Source organism: Lithobates pipiens, unplaced genomic scaffold, assembly GCF_037356315.1.
Source record: "Lithobates pipiens isolate NorthernLeopardFrog02 unplaced genomic scaffold, aLitPip1_a1.2 Scaffold_18, whole genome shotgun sequence".
NCBI lineage: Eukaryota > Metazoa > Chordata > Amphibia > Anura > Ranidae > Lithobates > Lithobates pipiens.
This window is the reverse complement of record NW_027507758.1, coordinates 620,695,610-620,713,107: the sequence shown is the minus strand read 5'-3', so window position 1 is coordinate 620,713,107 and position 17,498 is coordinate 620,695,610. Positions and strand designations below refer to the sequence as shown.

Below are 17,498 nucleotides of genomic sequence, written 5' to 3'. Positions count from 1 at the left end.
AGGGTTGCCATAGAAACATTGGATTGAGAAGGAGGCTTGGTTAACAGTACAGGAAGTGCTCGATGTAAGGGCAGAAATACACTTCACTGTGGACTCAGAAAACAATACTTAAGATGGCGCTGCCTTACCCCTGGAAACACGTTTTTTAAAGTTTCTTTAAACAGTAAGTAATATGCAATTTGGGCTGGAATACAGTGGCTATAGTCTGATAATTATAAGAAAAAAGGGGGGTAGGTGCGCTATGGACCCTAAATGTGAAATAAAATTATAATACTATAAGTGAACAACAGAATTAGAACCCTAAGATTAAGAAAAAGGGGCTGCCACTACCATATAAATTCACCCAGAAGGTGAAAAGACGTGAATATGTGCCAGAGGTGGTAGTAACGGCGCTCACCTACTATTAATTACACCTACTGCAGGCTCACCTGCTAATAATTTACATTTTGTTTTTATGTGAAAAAAATATTTATAAAAAGGTGTAACTGAAAAGTGCCTACGTGACAATATCTCTCAAAAAACGTCTCACATAAAATGATGTACAAAAATGAAAAGAAACCAATATTGTATGAGAAACATCAAGTGGATATTCTACATATATAAATCCCTAGCCATATGCATAGAAAAAAATTAGTGAAAAGACCTACTGCACATATAAACGTTAAATTCACTTATTGCGATTTATCAAAAGTGCAAAGATGCTAAAGTGCTAAACATGCAAAAAAGTGCCTTATTAACAATGATGACAAAAGCTACTGCAAAAAAGTGCTGCGTGCTAATTAAAGTGCCATAGTATATACATTTTCTGTCCTTGTGCGATTACAAAGTCGCTAAATTATAACATGCATTTTTTAGTTGATATGAAAGTCCAACGGCACAAAAGGCAAAAAGGACAATACAGCTCCAATAAAAGTTCTTCTATAACAAAGGTGACTGTGTGCTTTAATTTTCAGTGGATTCCTGGATTGCAACCGGTGCGATTTTTCTGCAGACGCCCGATGACGAAACGCGTAGGGTGTGGCCTAAGGTGAATACACTCTCGCATAGCGGCGGCGGCGGTGAATTCAAAACACGCTGTAACCCACATCCATTGAAACGTATTTTTAACCTCTAATGTGTGAGTAGCTTTCTTTTTTACTTAATAAAGTGTTTTAAAAAACTGGATTACACTATGTTTGCCTCATCTTGCTTTTAATGAGGAAATCTTTGGATCACAACTGGATATTAACTGGACCAGCTCTGCATAGCGACACAGGGGCTTACACTGTGGAGGCGCATTAACCCCTTAAGGGGAGAGGGAGCTGGTGAGTGCGGATTATTGTCTTTTTACACTAAAAATCGCACCGGTTGCAATCCAGGAATCCACTGAAAATTAAAGCACACAGTCATGATAATATGATAACAGATTATTGTAGCACTAACCCCTGAAGGAGCTGCTGGTTTGATTGGGCTTACCGTTACCTTGTTCTCCTCGATTTGTGTCTAGGGGTTTCCCGTGGTAGATGCCCAGCAACTTTAGAGACTGACGACAGATCCGCATAAAGGGATTTTTATTTGCAAAAAACGTAGTTAACGAACAGTCTCTTAGTATAGGATCAGAGGGTTAGGAGGAAAGTTCAGGTACTCTTAGTGTCAAAGTCAATAATGAAGGACTTGCTTACTATGACTGCATCCAGAGAATAGCCATTCACAGCTGGATGATCACTCAAGTTGGACAGTCCCTCTCTCACAAGGCCTAGCAGCCAACAAGGTGCTTAACTCAGGAACAAGTCTCTGCCACAGACGTTGTTGTAGAACATTCAGGAAACTAACACTTGTAGAACACTTGTGTGATACCTGGATCTTTCAGCCAGTTTGGCGATACCCACAAGACTGGATTCACTTAGGTCCCTCGGCCTCTTGCTAAGAAGCCAACCCATACATGGCCTTCTTTTGAAGAGTCCTCCCCTGCATAGCTACTAAGTTGCTGGGCCTCTCCACGACCGGAGACGGCACCAGACCACCTCGGAATCCTTTCTTTAGTTTCCTTGCCTCGGGCTAGCCAGCCCCGAGACATAAAGTTAGGTGGATCCGCACCCCAGGCCATAGCCTTCAGGGGGGCTGGTCAGGAGGACCAGGACCATTGAGTCAGAACATACTTTCTGGACCAGAACCCTGAACAACGTGACATCCGCATCTTAAGCACCCTCTCCCAGAAAGCACAGCAAGAGTAACACTCCCACTGGGCGGGCTGAGAGAAAGTAACCTTAAAAGCACCCAACCACACTGTGGTTCCATGCCTGCCAGAAGAGACAGTGCCCCCGATGGCCAGGCTGAACACCCTATAGTCCAGTCAGACTGATGATGAGTTCAAAATTTGGAATAATTATACCCAAACCAAACTGCAGTTCAGGTTTAACCTTAAATTTCAAAAACACATAGCACGTGCTCTTCAGGAGCCGGTGCTACATTAGGTTTATATTTAGCAGTGGGTAGAGTGCAGAAATCAGGACTATGTAATGTGCCACATATTAGATACGATACAACTGTTAGCACTATATAGTGTCAGAATTATGTAATGTACAACATGGCGTATATAATACAGGGGTTATGTACGACATAATTGATATAGTTTAAGGGTAAGGACTTGGTATTCAGTAATCACTGGAAGCTTAAATGTTTACATGAGACAAGTTACAGAGGTCCCACACCGCTGCCTCCCATCTCCTGAGACTGCACTCAGTGACTTGGGTCTGAGACTATACAGACATATCCCTCCACCCCGCACAGATAGCAAAAACAGGCAGAGAATGTGCCAAGTCTGGCCATGGGGGAGAAGTCCAAGACACATGCCCCATGTGCCCAAGCCAAGCAACACTTATGATGAAAATCAACGTTTTGCAGGCAACTGAACTCTTGAATCTACATAAACCCAGTCTGGATAGAAATCAAGGCTCAGAGACAAAAAAAAATGTTATGTACAGGATGGGGAACACAGCTCAGCAAAGTGACCAGGGTATTACAGGCTGGTGTCACCCAGTCCTTGTTCTACTCTGGACCAATCAGTGAGCAGTATGGGTGGAGAAATGTTTTTAGTGTTAATGACCCACCTGTGCTGATCTCTGTAGGAGTGTCCTCCTCTATAAATGTCCCCGTTATTCCATCCTCCTCCATAGACTGCTCATCATCCCTCACATATGTCTCTTCTGCTTTATCCTCCACTTTTATATCTATCAGATCTTCACCCTAAACCATGAGAAGGGATCAGTAATAACATCTGTAAAACATCAGCACTAATATTAAGACATTACAGCAAAAAATCCACATATTGTCAATTTTTTTAGGTGCTCTGTCCCACCAACCTTGTAACAGTAAGGGATGGTGTGGTCTTCCTGGTTCCTGGTATTAGGTGGCTCCATCATATCCTTGTGTCCTTCTGAAACCTCCTTCATCACTCCATACTCCTCATCCTCCTCTTTACACTCTTTTTTGACAATATTATAATCTTCAAGGTTTCCACTCTGAATTTATAATCACATATTGAATGTAACAAACATGCTGTATATAAGTAATAACTACCAATAATTGTTCCTCAACTACCTGATAATGGTGAGGGATGGTGTGACCTTCCTGTGTGGAATCCCGGGAATACAGAGGACGGGGACATCTCTCTGGTGGGTTCCTGGTATTCAGTGGATCTACCATATCCTTGTGTCCTGAAAACTCCCCCATCACTCCATACTCCTCATCCTTCTCTTTATACTCTTCTTTAACAAAAATATTAATATTGCTGAGAATTACATTCTGAAATATATAATAAAACATTCATTGTAACAAACAAGCTTGTGTGTAAATTAGAATTACCAATATTTGTCAGTCATCTACCTGATGATGGTGGGGGATGGTGTGACCTTCCTGTGTGGAATCCCAGGAATACAGAGGACGGGGACATCTCTCTGGTGGGTTCCCATTACTGGATCCATCTGTAGGAAACACACACACTGACTGAATACATTGTTTCTATGTGTTTATCAGATGATGGGGGATCTAGGTGGAGCCTCCGTACTGCTCTCTCCTTTACAATAAAGTCTCCTCTTACCCGGTGATGTGAGGGGCGGCTGATTGTCCATCATGACGTCCTTGTAGAGATCCTTGTGTCCTTCTAAATACTCCCACTCCTCCATGGAGAAATAGACAGTGACATCCTGACACCTTATAGGAACCTGACACACACAATGATACAGTCACCATCCAGACACATCCCTTGTCTGTTACTGGATAATGTCCCAGAATTCCCAGCACCGCTCACCTCTCCTCCATCATCTCTCTGGTGACTTCTAGAATCTTCTTTTTATTTCTATCAGGGAGGGAGGTGGAGGCAATGTGATGGTCACAGGAGTTCACAGGAGGAAAACTCTACAGTTCAATCATCTTCTTGGTGACTTCTAGAATCTTCTGCATGGTGTTTCTCTCAGGTTTTGGGGAGTCACATGGAGATACAGTGATGGTCATATGATCTCCTGACTTCAGAGGAAAAAAACTGTATGGAGAAACCAATAGGAATATCAAGTTAGAATCCTAGAATCTTCCTCACCTCTCAGGTCTGTGTTTTATAAAGAGAAAATAGTGATGTCATGTGACCTCCCAGAATCCTTCTCACCTCACCATTCTGGTCTTCATTACAGTCCCACTTTAGTTTGAGGTGACCCCCCACCTAGGGTTGCCACCTTTTCTTCAAGCTAAACCTGAACACTTTAACAGCGCACAGCAAATTTTTACCTCTCCTTAGAGACCCCCCATTAGAACAGAGTGCCCTTATATCAGTGCCCTATTAGATTAAAGACCCCCATTATATGAGAGTCCCTTTATATCAGTGCCCCCTAAAGACTTCCATCAGTCCAGGAATCCCCCTTTCACATTAAAGTCCCCTTTAGATCATGAGTCCCCCTTCATCAGGTTTCGGGAGTCTGGAGTCCCCCTTTACACCAGGAGTCACCCTTTACATTAGGAGCACTGTACTGAGCATCAATGGTCCCCCTATGAGATCAGAGTCCCCCCCCCTTCACATCAGAGTGCTCCCTCACAACAGCAGGGGCCCGTTATATCAGTAACTCCACATATCAAGGGCCCTTTTACATTAGGAGCCCTCCTTAAATCAAGAGACCCTCTTTAAAATCTCAATTTACATTAGTAGTCTTCTTTACATCAGTACCCCGGTGTGAAAGTAGGGGGAAGAGTGATAGGAGGGCAGCAGAGTGTGACAGGGAGGGACATAGTGACAGGAGGGGGGATGCAGAGTGTGACAGGAGGGGGATGCAGAGTGTGACAGGAGGGGGATGCAGAGTGTGACAGGAGGGGGATGCAGAGTGTGACAGGAGGGGGGATGCAGAGTGTGACAGGAGGGGGGATGCAGAGTGTGACAGGAGGGGGATGCAGAGTGTGACAGGAGGGGTGCTGCGTGACAGCAGAGGGTGCGGCGTGACAGGAGGGGCACGTGCAAATACAGAGGAGGGGTGCAAATACAGAGGAGGGGGGCAATTACAGAGAAGGGAGGGACAATTACAGAGGAAGGGGGTGCAAATACAGAGGAGAGGGGAAATTACAGAGAGGGGGCAATTACAGAGAAGGGGGGGCAATTACAGAGGAGGGGGGTGCAAATACACAGGAGGGGGTGGCAAACACAGAAGGGTCAAAACATATGGGAGAGAGCGGGTGACAGGCAGCTGCTGGTGCAGAAGTTTTTAATAAAATAAATGCTTAAAAGCAATCCACTCACTCTCCATGTCAGAGCTGCATATGTCAGTCTGTGAAGTTGGATGTCCCATCCTCCCCTCCGATCCACGCTGCTCTTATCACTGAATCGCTGGAGGAAACAGAGAGCCGCGGGAAACTCATGTGAACTGTCAGCCTCTGGAATGCTCTGATTGGTCACAGCATCCCAGGCTGACAGCTCACTGCAGTCTCCCCGCAGCTCTGTATCCTTGGCTTCCTCCAGCGATTCAGTGATAAGAGCAGCGTGGATTGGAGGGGAGGATGGGACATCCAACCTCACAGACTGACATATGCAGCTCTGACATGGAGAGTGAGTGGATTGCTTTTAAGCATTTATTTTATTAAAACCTTCAGCACCAGCAGCTGTCTGTCGCCCACTCTCTCCCATATGTTTTGATTGCTCTGTAATTGCTCCCCCCGCCCGCCGCTCCGATACCCCTGCTGTCCAGGTCCCCCTGTGTGCTGGGGCTCGTAAAAGGAGGCCCCATGGTACCCCTGTCAGCTGGAAATGGTGTCCGGGTGTGAGGCAGAGGGAAACCTGGGCACAGCCTCCTAAACCCGTACTGTCCGGGTCAAAACCGGACAGGTGGCAACCCTACCCCCAACCCTCACTACCTGGATAAAAGCTATGTTTTAGGCACTCTGATGCCATTAAATACAATACAGGACAAACAGTCCCTGACCATAAAGCTCTATTTTGGTATTGTCACTCCAGATTGCAGTGTGCCAAAAACTGTGCGACGTGTCAAGGTGTTGTCGGGTATATTGTAACCAGGCTTTTTTGTGGAATTGGTGCAGGCTTGGCAAGGCTTCTTTCTGGCACCTCGATCATACAGCTCATTTATGTATCGTCTTATCAGGGCTCAAAATTTCAAGTCCTGAGCTACTAGCCAAACCTCAAGGGTTACTTGCCACCAGTTGCCCCACAACACGGCCCACCCCTCCCATAAACACGCCCCACCCAGCCCCTAAACACGCTCTCATAAAGTATCTCATTTAATGGCACTTAATATTATTTAACATTTAACAACAACTTTATCCATGCCCACCAATGCAAGCTGCCTGTGCCCACCAATGCAGCATGCCTGTGCCCACCAATGCAAGCATGCCTGTGCCCACCAATGCAAGCATGCCTGTGCCCACCAATGCAAGCATGCCTGTGCCCACCAATGCAAGCATGCCTGTGCCCACCAATGGAGCATGTGTCCACCATCCACCCTGTGCCCACCATTCCACCATGTGTCCACCATTCCACCATGTAGCCTGTGTCCACCATGCACCCCGTGCCCACCATTCACCATGTAGCCTGTGTCCACCATGCACCCTGTGTCCACCATGCACCCTGTGTCCACCATTCCACCATGTAGCCTGTGTCCACCATTCCACCCTGTGTCCACCATGTAGCCTGTGTTCACTATCCACCCTGTGCCCACCATGCAGCCTACCTGTACAGGGGAGGAGAGGAACAGGAGAGCGGCCTGGATGATCAGAGCACAGCACGGGGAACACAGAGATAACAGCTTTCGTTTCAATTGATGTGTTCCCGCCACTCAACGTCATATACAGCTCCACCCCCTGGCCGGGGAACTTTGACTGACAGATCACCCTGCCCGAGATTGGACGTGTGATCTGTCGATCAAAGTCCCAGGTCCAGGGGGCGGGGCTGTATCTGACAGCGAGCGGAGAGGAACACGGCAATGTGAAATGAAAGCTAATATCGTTGTGTTCCCCGCGCTGTGCTGTGAACATCCAGGCCATGCTCTCTCTCTCTCTCCCATCCGGATCGCTGGGAGAAGGACTCTCATTCCACCCAGGCTGCCAGCGGTGCTCGCCCTGCTCCAGGCAGCCCTTAAAATGCACTTGCAAAATGCAAGCATGTGAGTGCAATTTTGTAGGGCTGGTCTTATTGTGATATTTGAAAAAAACACACCATCTTTTTCCCGAGCAGCCTGTATTTCTCCTGAGGTTACCTTTGGGTTTTTCTTTGTATACCAAAGAATTCTTCTGGTAGTTGTGGCTGCAATCTTTCTTGGTGACCTTGGCTTGGTATCAAGAGATCCCCAAATTTTCCACTTCTTAATAAGTAATTGAACAATACTGACTGGCATATTCAAGGATTATGACATCTTTTTATATAAATTTTTCATCTTTATAAATCTCAATTAACTGGTTACACAGGTCTTTTGACAATTATTTTCTGCTCCCATGGCTCGGTATGAGTAGCCTCCTCTGTATATCTACATGAGAGATGACAAACTCATTGACTATTTATATACAGACACTAATTACAATTTAAAAAGCCACATACGTGGGAAATTAATCTTTATTTGGCATTTAACCTGTGTGTGCCACCTTGTGTGTCTGTACCAAGGCCAAACATTCCAGGGGGTGGACATTTTTGATCAGGGCCATTTGGGTGATTTCTGTTATCATTATGATTTAAAAAAGGAGCCAAACAACTGATTACTATGTGATAATGAATGGCTTCATATCATCACCATCCTTCAATAAAGGACAGTTTTATTGGCATGATCAGTCATAGTTTCAATATCAATGACCAAATTTCATGATTTCTGCCATGGTGTACAACATTTTGAGCACAACTAAAAACACTACAAAAAATGTACAAATACAGGTAGCACAAAATGTGTACGATCAAAAGAAATTTTCAGCTACCTGCAACTAATATTTTAGCTTTTATGAGAGATAAAACATATTCCTCTGATCTGTTGATATGAATCAAAACTAGCAGACAGTCCAGAGCTTCTCACTGTCTCCTGATTGGTTTTGTGGCCGAAATGACTAGGACTTCTTTTGAGGCTTCAGAAAGGTGACAAATTTACACCTACAAGGATAAGAATTGTATTAGTATCTAGGTGACACTCCTGATATAGAGGCTTGTAACTGGTGTGAGGATAATCAGGGGCACTGTAACTGGTGTGAGGATAATCAGGGGCACTGTAACTGGTGTGAGGATAATCAGGGGCACTGTAACTGGTGTGAGGATAAATAAGGGCACTTTAATTGGTGTGGCAGTGATCAGGGGCACTGTAACTGGTGTGGCTGTGAGGTCAGTGTGATGTCAAAGGTTTCTCTGACTCTGATTGGAGGGACATTGGGAGGAGGAGCTGTGAGGTCAGTGTGATGTCAAAGGATTCTCTGACGCTGATTGGAGGGACATTGGGACAGTGATCAGGGGCACTGCAACTGGTGTGGTGGGGATCAGGGACACTGGGACTTGTGTGGTGGTGATCAGGAGCACTGTAACTGGTGTGGTGGTGATCAGGGGCACTGGGACTTGTGTGGTGGTGATCAGGAGCACTGTAACTGGTGTGGTGGTGATCAGGGGCACTGTAGCTGATGCAGCAGTGATAAGGAACACTGTGAGCGGGTGGCAGTAATTAGGGACACTGAGTAGCGACAGTACAGACTTATTGACATTAGGAAGAGGACCTGTGAGGGTAGTGTAGGGTCACTGTCATAGCATGGGATGTACTGACTCCAGATGGAAGGACAGTTAAAGGAGGAAGTGTGAGGTCAAAGTAGGGTCATTGTGATGTCATATGACATGCGGACTTTTGATGGGGGGATGTTTTAATCAGTGATGTCATAGGATGGGCTGACTCTGTATAAAGGGGCATTGGGAGGAGGAGCTGTGAGATCAGTGTGATGGCATAGGACTCTCTGATTGGAGGGACATTGGGAGGAGGAGCTGTGCGGGGCACTCTGAGTTATCTGTGCACACAATCATTTCTCCCGGGTGTGTTCCACCTCCCTGAAAGATGAACATTGAGCTTTGCCAGGACACATGATATCCCTGTGATCTCCGTGTACACCGGAGACTTTACTGATCACATTTTAGGATGAGTATCTGAGGCTCGGATCATTATGGAAAAAAATTTTTTCAGGACACTTACGAGTTACATTTGTGTGGCCAAGTCCGTTCATTCGGAAAGCCGTCGGAACTCCCTCGAAAGTCCGGTCGTGTGTACGCGGCATTAGTGTCAAAGTCAATATTGAAGAACTTACTTTGACCGCATCCAGAGAATAGCCATTCGCAACTGGATGTTCACTCAAGTTGGACAGTCCCTCTCTCACAAGGCCTACCAACCAACAAGGTGCTTACTCAGGAACAAAGTCTCTGCCACAGACGTTGTTGTAGAACACGTAGGAAAACTAAACTTGTAGGACACTCGTGTGATACCTGGATCTTTCAGCCAGCTTGACGATATCAACAAAACCAGATTCTCTTGGGTACTTCAGGCTCTTGCTAAGAAACCAACCCGTATGTGGCCTTCTTCTGAAGAGTCCTCCCCTGGATAGCGTGAAGTCACTGGGTCTCTCCCAAACCGGAGACGGCACCCAAACACCTCAGAATCCTTCTTTAGTTTCCTCGCCTCAGACTAGCCAGCCCCGAGACAAGATCAGGTGGATCCGCACCCCAGGCCATAACCTTCCTGGGGGCTGGTCAGAAGGACCAGGACCATTAAGTCAGTACATGCTTCTGGACCAGAACCATGTGACAACCACATCTTAAATACCCTCTCCCAGAAAGCACAGCAAGAGCGCCACTCCCCCTGGGCGGGCTCATAGAGAGAGTAACTTAAGCACCCAACCAGACCATAGTTCCATGCCTTCCAGAAGGGACAGTGCTCCCTGTGGCCAGGCTGAACATCTTACAGTCCAGTCAGACTGATGCTGAAGTCCAAATTTAGACAATTGTACCCAAACCAAACTGCAGTTCAGGTGTAACCTTAACTTTGAAAAACACATAGCGTGTGCTCTAAAGGAGCCGGTGCTACGCATACTTCAATCCCCCCTAAATAAACCTACCATCCCCCACCACTAATAAAAGTTGTATAATCTGTTAGTATAGACTGATGAGGTGAGAAGGTGACTGGTGGGAAAGGTGACACATCTGGTGACAAGAGAATGTTTCAGTCCCATAAGAGGGGGAATGTTCTGCCCCTGAAGGGGTTAATCTAGGTTTCCACACTATATATGTGTGTATCCTCATCTGCTGGAGATAAAAGACATCACAGTGACTATGGAGGAAGAGGACGGACATGACGGGGGTTACTGGGTGTAAATAGAAAATAAGATCTTATTACCTCCTCTACTGCCACTTCCAGCAATGTCTCCTCTATACTTCCTCCCGACTCACCTCTCGCCTGGAACTTTCTATATATATATATATATACCTGACATCACTTCCTGCCTGTATCTAACATCACTTCCTGTCTGTATTCCATACAGTTGTCCTGTCTGGGTAGAGATCACCACCATGTGGAATTCAAAAGAACTGCAGCCCCGAGAAACACCTTATGCCGCGTACACACGATCCGAAATGCCGCAAGCAAAACTCTTATAAGAGCTTTTTGTCAGAAAATGCAACCGTGTGTATGCTCCATCTGTCTTTTGCTGGCGGAATTCCAGCCAGCAAAAGATTGAGAGCATGGTCTCTATTTTTCGGTCAAGAAAAGTTCCTATCCGAAAATCGTCTGTATGCAATTCGGAAGCGCAAAAAAATCACGCATGCTCGGAAACAATTCAATGCATGCTCGGAAGCATTGAATTTCATTTTCTCGACTCGTCATGGCGTTGTACGTCATCGCGTTCTTGACGGTCGAAAGTTCCGAGAACTTTTGTGTGACCGTGTGTATGCAAGACAAGGTTGAGCGTAATTCCGTCAGAAAAACCATCCAAGATTTTTCGGACGGAAATTCCGCTCGTGTGTACGCGGCATTGTAGAGTGAACACGTCCTTGTGCTAAGTGTGTATGTACTGTACACTGATCAACCCTAATATTATGACAACTGGCAGGTTAAGTGAACAACACTGATTATCTCATTACAATGGCACCTGAAAGTGGGTGGGATATATTAGGCAGTAAGTGTGGCCCATGTTGACCTGTGACCACAGCCAAAAACTCCTACAATGGACACCTGAGCATCAGAACTGGACCACAAAGCAATGGAAGAAGGTGTCTTTAAGGAGCTGACATGGCTTCCAAATTCTCTAGATCTTAATCCAATTGAACATTTGTGGGATGTGCTGGAAAAACAAGTGATCTAGGGAAGCCCCACCTTGCAACATACAGGACTTAAACAATATGCTACTGTAGCGGCCACAACCTTTGCTGTGTGGCCTTGACTTATTGGGCTTACCAGTTACCTTCTCTTGGCCTGCTCTTCCACGTCTAGGGGTTCCCAGGGTTGATACCCAACAACTTGAAGGCTGACACAGATGAAGTCCTCTTTAAAGGGTTTTATTTTGCAATAATAACTTCTGAACAACACAGTCTCTTTGGGAACAAAGGGCACGGGAGGAGAACTCAGGCACCATGAACTGCAGGTCTTGCAAAGTTTCTATTTCCACCCAGAGAGTAGCCACTCGCAGCTGGGCACTTCAAGGCTGAACAGATCTCTAGCCAGAGATCATGGCAGTCAGAACGTTGACTCAAAACTTGAAACAGTCCTGTGAATGTGGACAAGAAGTAACCAAAGGTGAATAGGAACCTTTTCCTCAGTACCTGGTAGGGCTGAAACGATTAATCGATATAATCGATAATGAAAATTGTTGTCAACTATTTTCATTATCGATTAGTTGGTCCACACCTTCCTCCCTGCCGGTCCATTAGAATCCTGTGTATCCTCCTGTGTCCTATGCAAGCGCCACATCTGCGAGCACGCAGCTACGCCTGCTCGCATTCTCCACCCTTCTGACGTCCCGCCAGCAACGCGCCTCTACCCAGCTGCCTTCCGATAGACCCGCCGCAGAGCACAGGGGCGGCAAGCCCTCGCTTGGCCGCTTTCCAGTGCTGCCGTGACTGGAGGGTGTGCTCTGCACAAATGCGTGCATCCATCTCCCGGCTTCGGGGTGCCCTTCCCGCCATTCGGAGGAGTCATCCGAGTCACGTGTGGTGAGGAATGTGTCATCTATACTGGGGGGACACTTTTTCCGTTTTTTTTTCTTTACACATATATTTTATACATAAACAATATTTATAATTCTTCTTTTTTTTTTTTTATATATTGGCCTCAATGTATACTTTCTATGGAATAAAGGAGGGGGGGGGGGAGTATTTTATGTGTCTATTATTATTCTCTTTATATATACACATACTTGTATGAATAAAGCAGGGAATCTGACATTTACCACACTTTCTTTGCGGGTAATTCTCCCTGCCCTATGTGTGCCGCATAGTACCCCATCATTGGTGTTTTATTCTGCAGTTTGAGTGTAATGCCGCATACACACGACCGGACTTTTCAACATCAAAGGTCAGACGGAACGATTCCGGCAGACCATTCGATCGTGTGTGGGCTGCAGCGGACTTTTGATTTGATTTGCAAAAGTCTGACAGACTTTAGAAATGGAACATGTTTCAAATTTTTCCGCCGGAACTCCGCCGGACCCAGTTCCTACCGAGAAATCCGCTCGTGTGTATGCTAGTCCGACGGACAAAAACCGACGCGAGGGCAGCTATTGGCTACTGGCTATGAACTTCCTTATTCTAGTCCAGTCGTACGTCATCACGTTCGAATCCGTCGGACTTTGGTGTGATTGTGTGTGGCCAAGTCCGTTCATTCGGAAAGTCCGTCAGAACTCTGTCAGAACTCCGTCAAAAGTCTGTCGGACCTAGTCCCTTGAAAAGTCTGGTCGTGTGTATGCGGCATTACACTCAGTTTTTTTCATTATTACTTTTAAATAAATGGAAAAATGGCATATTCCATTTTTTTGTTTTTTTTTTATGATTTTATCCGATTAATCGAAAAAATTGTCGGAGATTAATCAATTATGAAAATAATCGTTAGTTGCAGCCCTAGTACCTGGAATGTTTCCCGCCTCCTCAATGGTACTGGAAAAGCGTGAATTTGTCAATGTCCTTCCCAACTCAGTAACCAGGCACTTCCCAGGATGCCACTTGCCGGTCCTCCTCCGAAGAGTCCTCCCCCAGTCACTTCCATGAGCTGTGGTGTCCCTCCAAGCCGAGAGCACACCCGGACACTTTGAATCCTCCCTCAGTTACTGTGCCTCGGACCAGTCAGGTCCGAGACTCGGGAACAGACGGATCCCTACCCCAGACCAGATGGATCTATCAGGGGCCTTCCTCAGGAACATGTTGCGGGGTGTCGAACACCCCGTGACCGGGACACCTCGCGGGGCTACCCCGGTGCTGGAACCAGAACAGACCCCACGGGTCTCGCAAACTCCTCTCCCTAAAACACGTGACCCACACCTCTTAAGCACCCCTTCCCAGACTACTCAGCGGGCCCCGGCAGTCCCACTGATTGGTTCCGAAAAGGCTGATACCTAAACATCCAACCAGATCTGGTTCTGGCCTGTCATGTGCACCTCACTGTACACGTGGCCAGGCAGAACTTCCAAACACAGCCTGGCCAGACTGGTGTTAAGGCCTACCTACACAATTAACTCTCAGAACCCCTACTGTTCTGAGGCAAAAACTAAATTTACATGCGTATGACATTGTCCAAAATGTCATCCGCTACACTACGGAAAGGCTTGGTGCCATATACCACAGCATAACTTCAGAGGTCTAATGGAGTCCATGCCTTGTCATGGCTGTTTTGGCTGCAAAAGGAGGATCTAATAAATTACACCTCATGTCCTCCTCCTCATCCCGCTGTTCACCTTCACCTGCCTCTTCCCCCCTCTTTATTGCCCCATAACCCTCATTTGTCATCCCCTTTTTCACCACCCCATCCCCCTGTTCACCCCTCTTTACAGAAGTGTTCCCATCCTTACCCTCCTATCCTTCTCCCTAACCCCTCTTTGCCTCCCTTACTCCATCTTCCCAGCCCTACCCTTCTCTTCACACCCCCTTGTCTTCTTCCCCCCATCCTTGTCAAGTTTAGAGGGTAAAACCACCTGAGACTGTAATTCAAGATCTGGTGGACCAATGGACAATTAACCAAGAGTATATGGGTAAGGATCCTTACAGCTGCGGGAGCAGTGTGACTGCACACATACAGAGGTGTTCCAGAGTCACAGGGTCTAAGGGGCCACCTGGTCTTCACCAGAGCCACTGGAGGTATGGATGTTGCACTGTGAAGCAGCCTTAGGCTGTGTCCACACACCCTTGCTAGCACAGTGCAACCAAATAGAATGCTGGAAGGATACGGGTTACACACAGACACTGTCCTGAGAGAGACACATACAGCAACAGAAAATGAAGGACAGAAAGCAAAGGGAGCATAACTGCACAGCCAAGAGGGAAACACTGAGAACAAAGACAGGATCAAACACATAGAATAAGGGAATAATTATAAACAGCAAATGCCAGAGGAACAGGAGGGTCTTACTTCAGCGTGAAGACATTCATTCAATCGGCGGCCAGAGTGGAGATACCACAAATTCTCATGATCTGTGTAGATAGTGATCTGACGAGGCAAACCTTCCAGAAGGTACCACCATTCTTACGGAACTAATTTTACAGAAAGAAGTTCATGATCTCCTATGGATCAATTTCTCTCTGCTAGGGAAAACTTATTTGAGAAAAAGGCACACGGACGTTTAGCCCCACAAGATGATTGGAAAAGAATGGCCCCAAATCTGACAGAGGCAACCACATCGATAGGGAAAGGCTGGGAGACATCAAGCCTCAAGAGAGCAGGACCAGAGATGAAAGCCCACTTTAAGGTGTGGGAAGGCCTCCACTGCATCAGGTGGCCAGTTCCTAGGATCAGCATCCTTCCGTGTAAGGGCTGTAATGGGCACAACCAGAATGGAATAGTTGCAAATGAATTTCCGGTAGTAGTCCGTGAAGCCCAGAAAGCACTGGGTGGCCTTCAAACCTCCAGCCCAATTCCAACTGGATTAAGCGGTCAGGGTCCATCGAGAGACCATCTCTGGAGACAATGTAGACCAGAAAAGGTACTTGAGATTGTACAAACAGGCATTTTTCTGCCTTGGCATAAAGCATATTCTCACAGAGGAGTTGCAGGACTATACAGACATGAAGTCTGTGCGTAGGAAGATCTGGGGAAGATCTGGGGAAAAAATAAGAATGCCATCCAGACAGACTACTTCACAGACATAGGGGAGGTCATGGAAGATCTCATTGACAAAGTGCTAAAAAACTGTCAGGGCATTACAGAGGCGAAAAAAGGCATCACTAGATATTCATAGTGGCCATCCCTGGTGTTAAAAACTGTCATCCACTCATCTCCATGCAAATTAGTTATAGGTTCCTCTTAGACCGAGTTTTGTGAAAACCTGCGCCCCACGAAATCGATCAAACAACTCAGTAATAAATGGTAGTAGCTAACGGTTTTTAACCATAGTGGCATTTAATCTCCGATAGTCAATACATAAATGAAATAAATAAAAGGATGAAGGGAACTGTTTTTTTTTTCTTCACAAAGAAAAACCCTGCTTTGGTGGGAGAGGATTTTCAGATAAATTTCTTCTGGAGATTCTCTGCAATGGACAGCACTGCAGTCCGTCGTCATCCGATCTCCCATAGGGTAGAGCGGCGCTCTGACAGGTCCGTCCCCTGCACAGTGTGCATAGATGGACCTGTCCTCTGCCTGCTCAGCGGGGGATCGACGGAGGGATCCCCGCTCAGAAAGCGGATATCCACGGGGCGGATCATCACTGATCCACCCCATGTGAAAGGACCCTTAGTCTTCAGGTGTCAGAAGCAAAGTTTGATCCAGACTAGTGGTTAGAGTCTGGAGGTAATGATTAACTTGAACTTGACTAGATTCTTGAGCCTTTGAAGAAGTAGCTTGTTGAAATCTTTAGATGATGGGGATTCGTAAGACCTTCTTCAACCCTATTCTCCTCCTCATTCACCTGTTCAGCTTCCTTCCCCCCACTTAACCATCTTTACCTCCTCACCCGCATCCCCCTTTTCAACTCCTTTTCCCCCTCTTTGTTATGCTTTTCAACTTCTTGATTCCCTCATAACTCCCTATTTCTCTTCTACATCCCCCTTATGAACACCTCACTGTCCTACCCCTTCTTCACAATCCCTGCCCTTTACATCATTTCCTGGTTCAGTTCTATCAATCCTGGCTGCTGTGGCCAAAAGAGCTGGGAATAAAGCACAATTTGCTCTCCATTATCTTCAGCAGAGGACAGTAGAGACACAAGAGGTCTAACTGAACCATGATGGGTCATTACAGAGAATCTGTTGCAACAAATTGCTATCATATGGGGGGGGGGGGGGGTTGGAGTGGACTGTTGGTCCTTTATATGCTAGCAACAATAAAGTTAAGTTAAAAAAAAACAAAAAAAACATACAAGTTACACTTAAAGAGGATGTAAACTCTGATGGGTTTACTTCTTTTTTGTTTCCCTGCAAAGATAAAGCATAATGGGCTACTATGCATCGCATAGTAGCCCATTGTGTGTCACTTACCTGACACAGGAGCCAGCGATGTCCCCACTGTCCCCTGTAGTACAGAGCATCCATCTTCTTCCGGGTATCGCCACTCACATCGCCGGAGCAGCGAGGACGTCACTCCTGCGCATGCGCATGGGAGCCGCCACTAACGGCATATCGCCTACGCGCGCCGCTGCCTACGGCACATGCACCGTAAACAGCGGTGCCTGTCTTTTTGTAAATATCTCCTAAACCGTGTAGGTTTAGGAGATATTTCTTGGACCTACAAGTAAGCCTTAATCTAGGCTTACCTGTAGGTCAAAGTGATTTGTAAGGGTTTACAACCACTTTAATCTCTTTCCCCAAAATGTTTGAGCTGCAACATATATACAAA

The 17,498-nt window shown here is 46.2% G+C and overlaps 1 protein-coding gene and 1 pseudogene across 2 annotated transcripts in view; both read right to left on the bottom strand.

The window, feature by feature from the left end:
- Positions 1-10,910, bottom strand: part of LOC143989468 (uncharacterized) — a 109,271-nt gene extending 98,361 nt beyond the window's left edge. Inside the window, exon 1 of the mRNA XM_077489604.1 lies at positions 10,863-10,910. The gene's annotated coding sequence lies outside the window, so the exon portion shown is untranslated. The remainder of the gene's footprint in view (positions 1-10,862) is intronic.
- Positions 1-17,498, bottom strand: part of LOC143989512 (uncharacterized) — an 84,100-nt pseudogene that overhangs the window by 33,465 nt on the left and 33,137 nt on the right. The window lies entirely within an intron of this gene.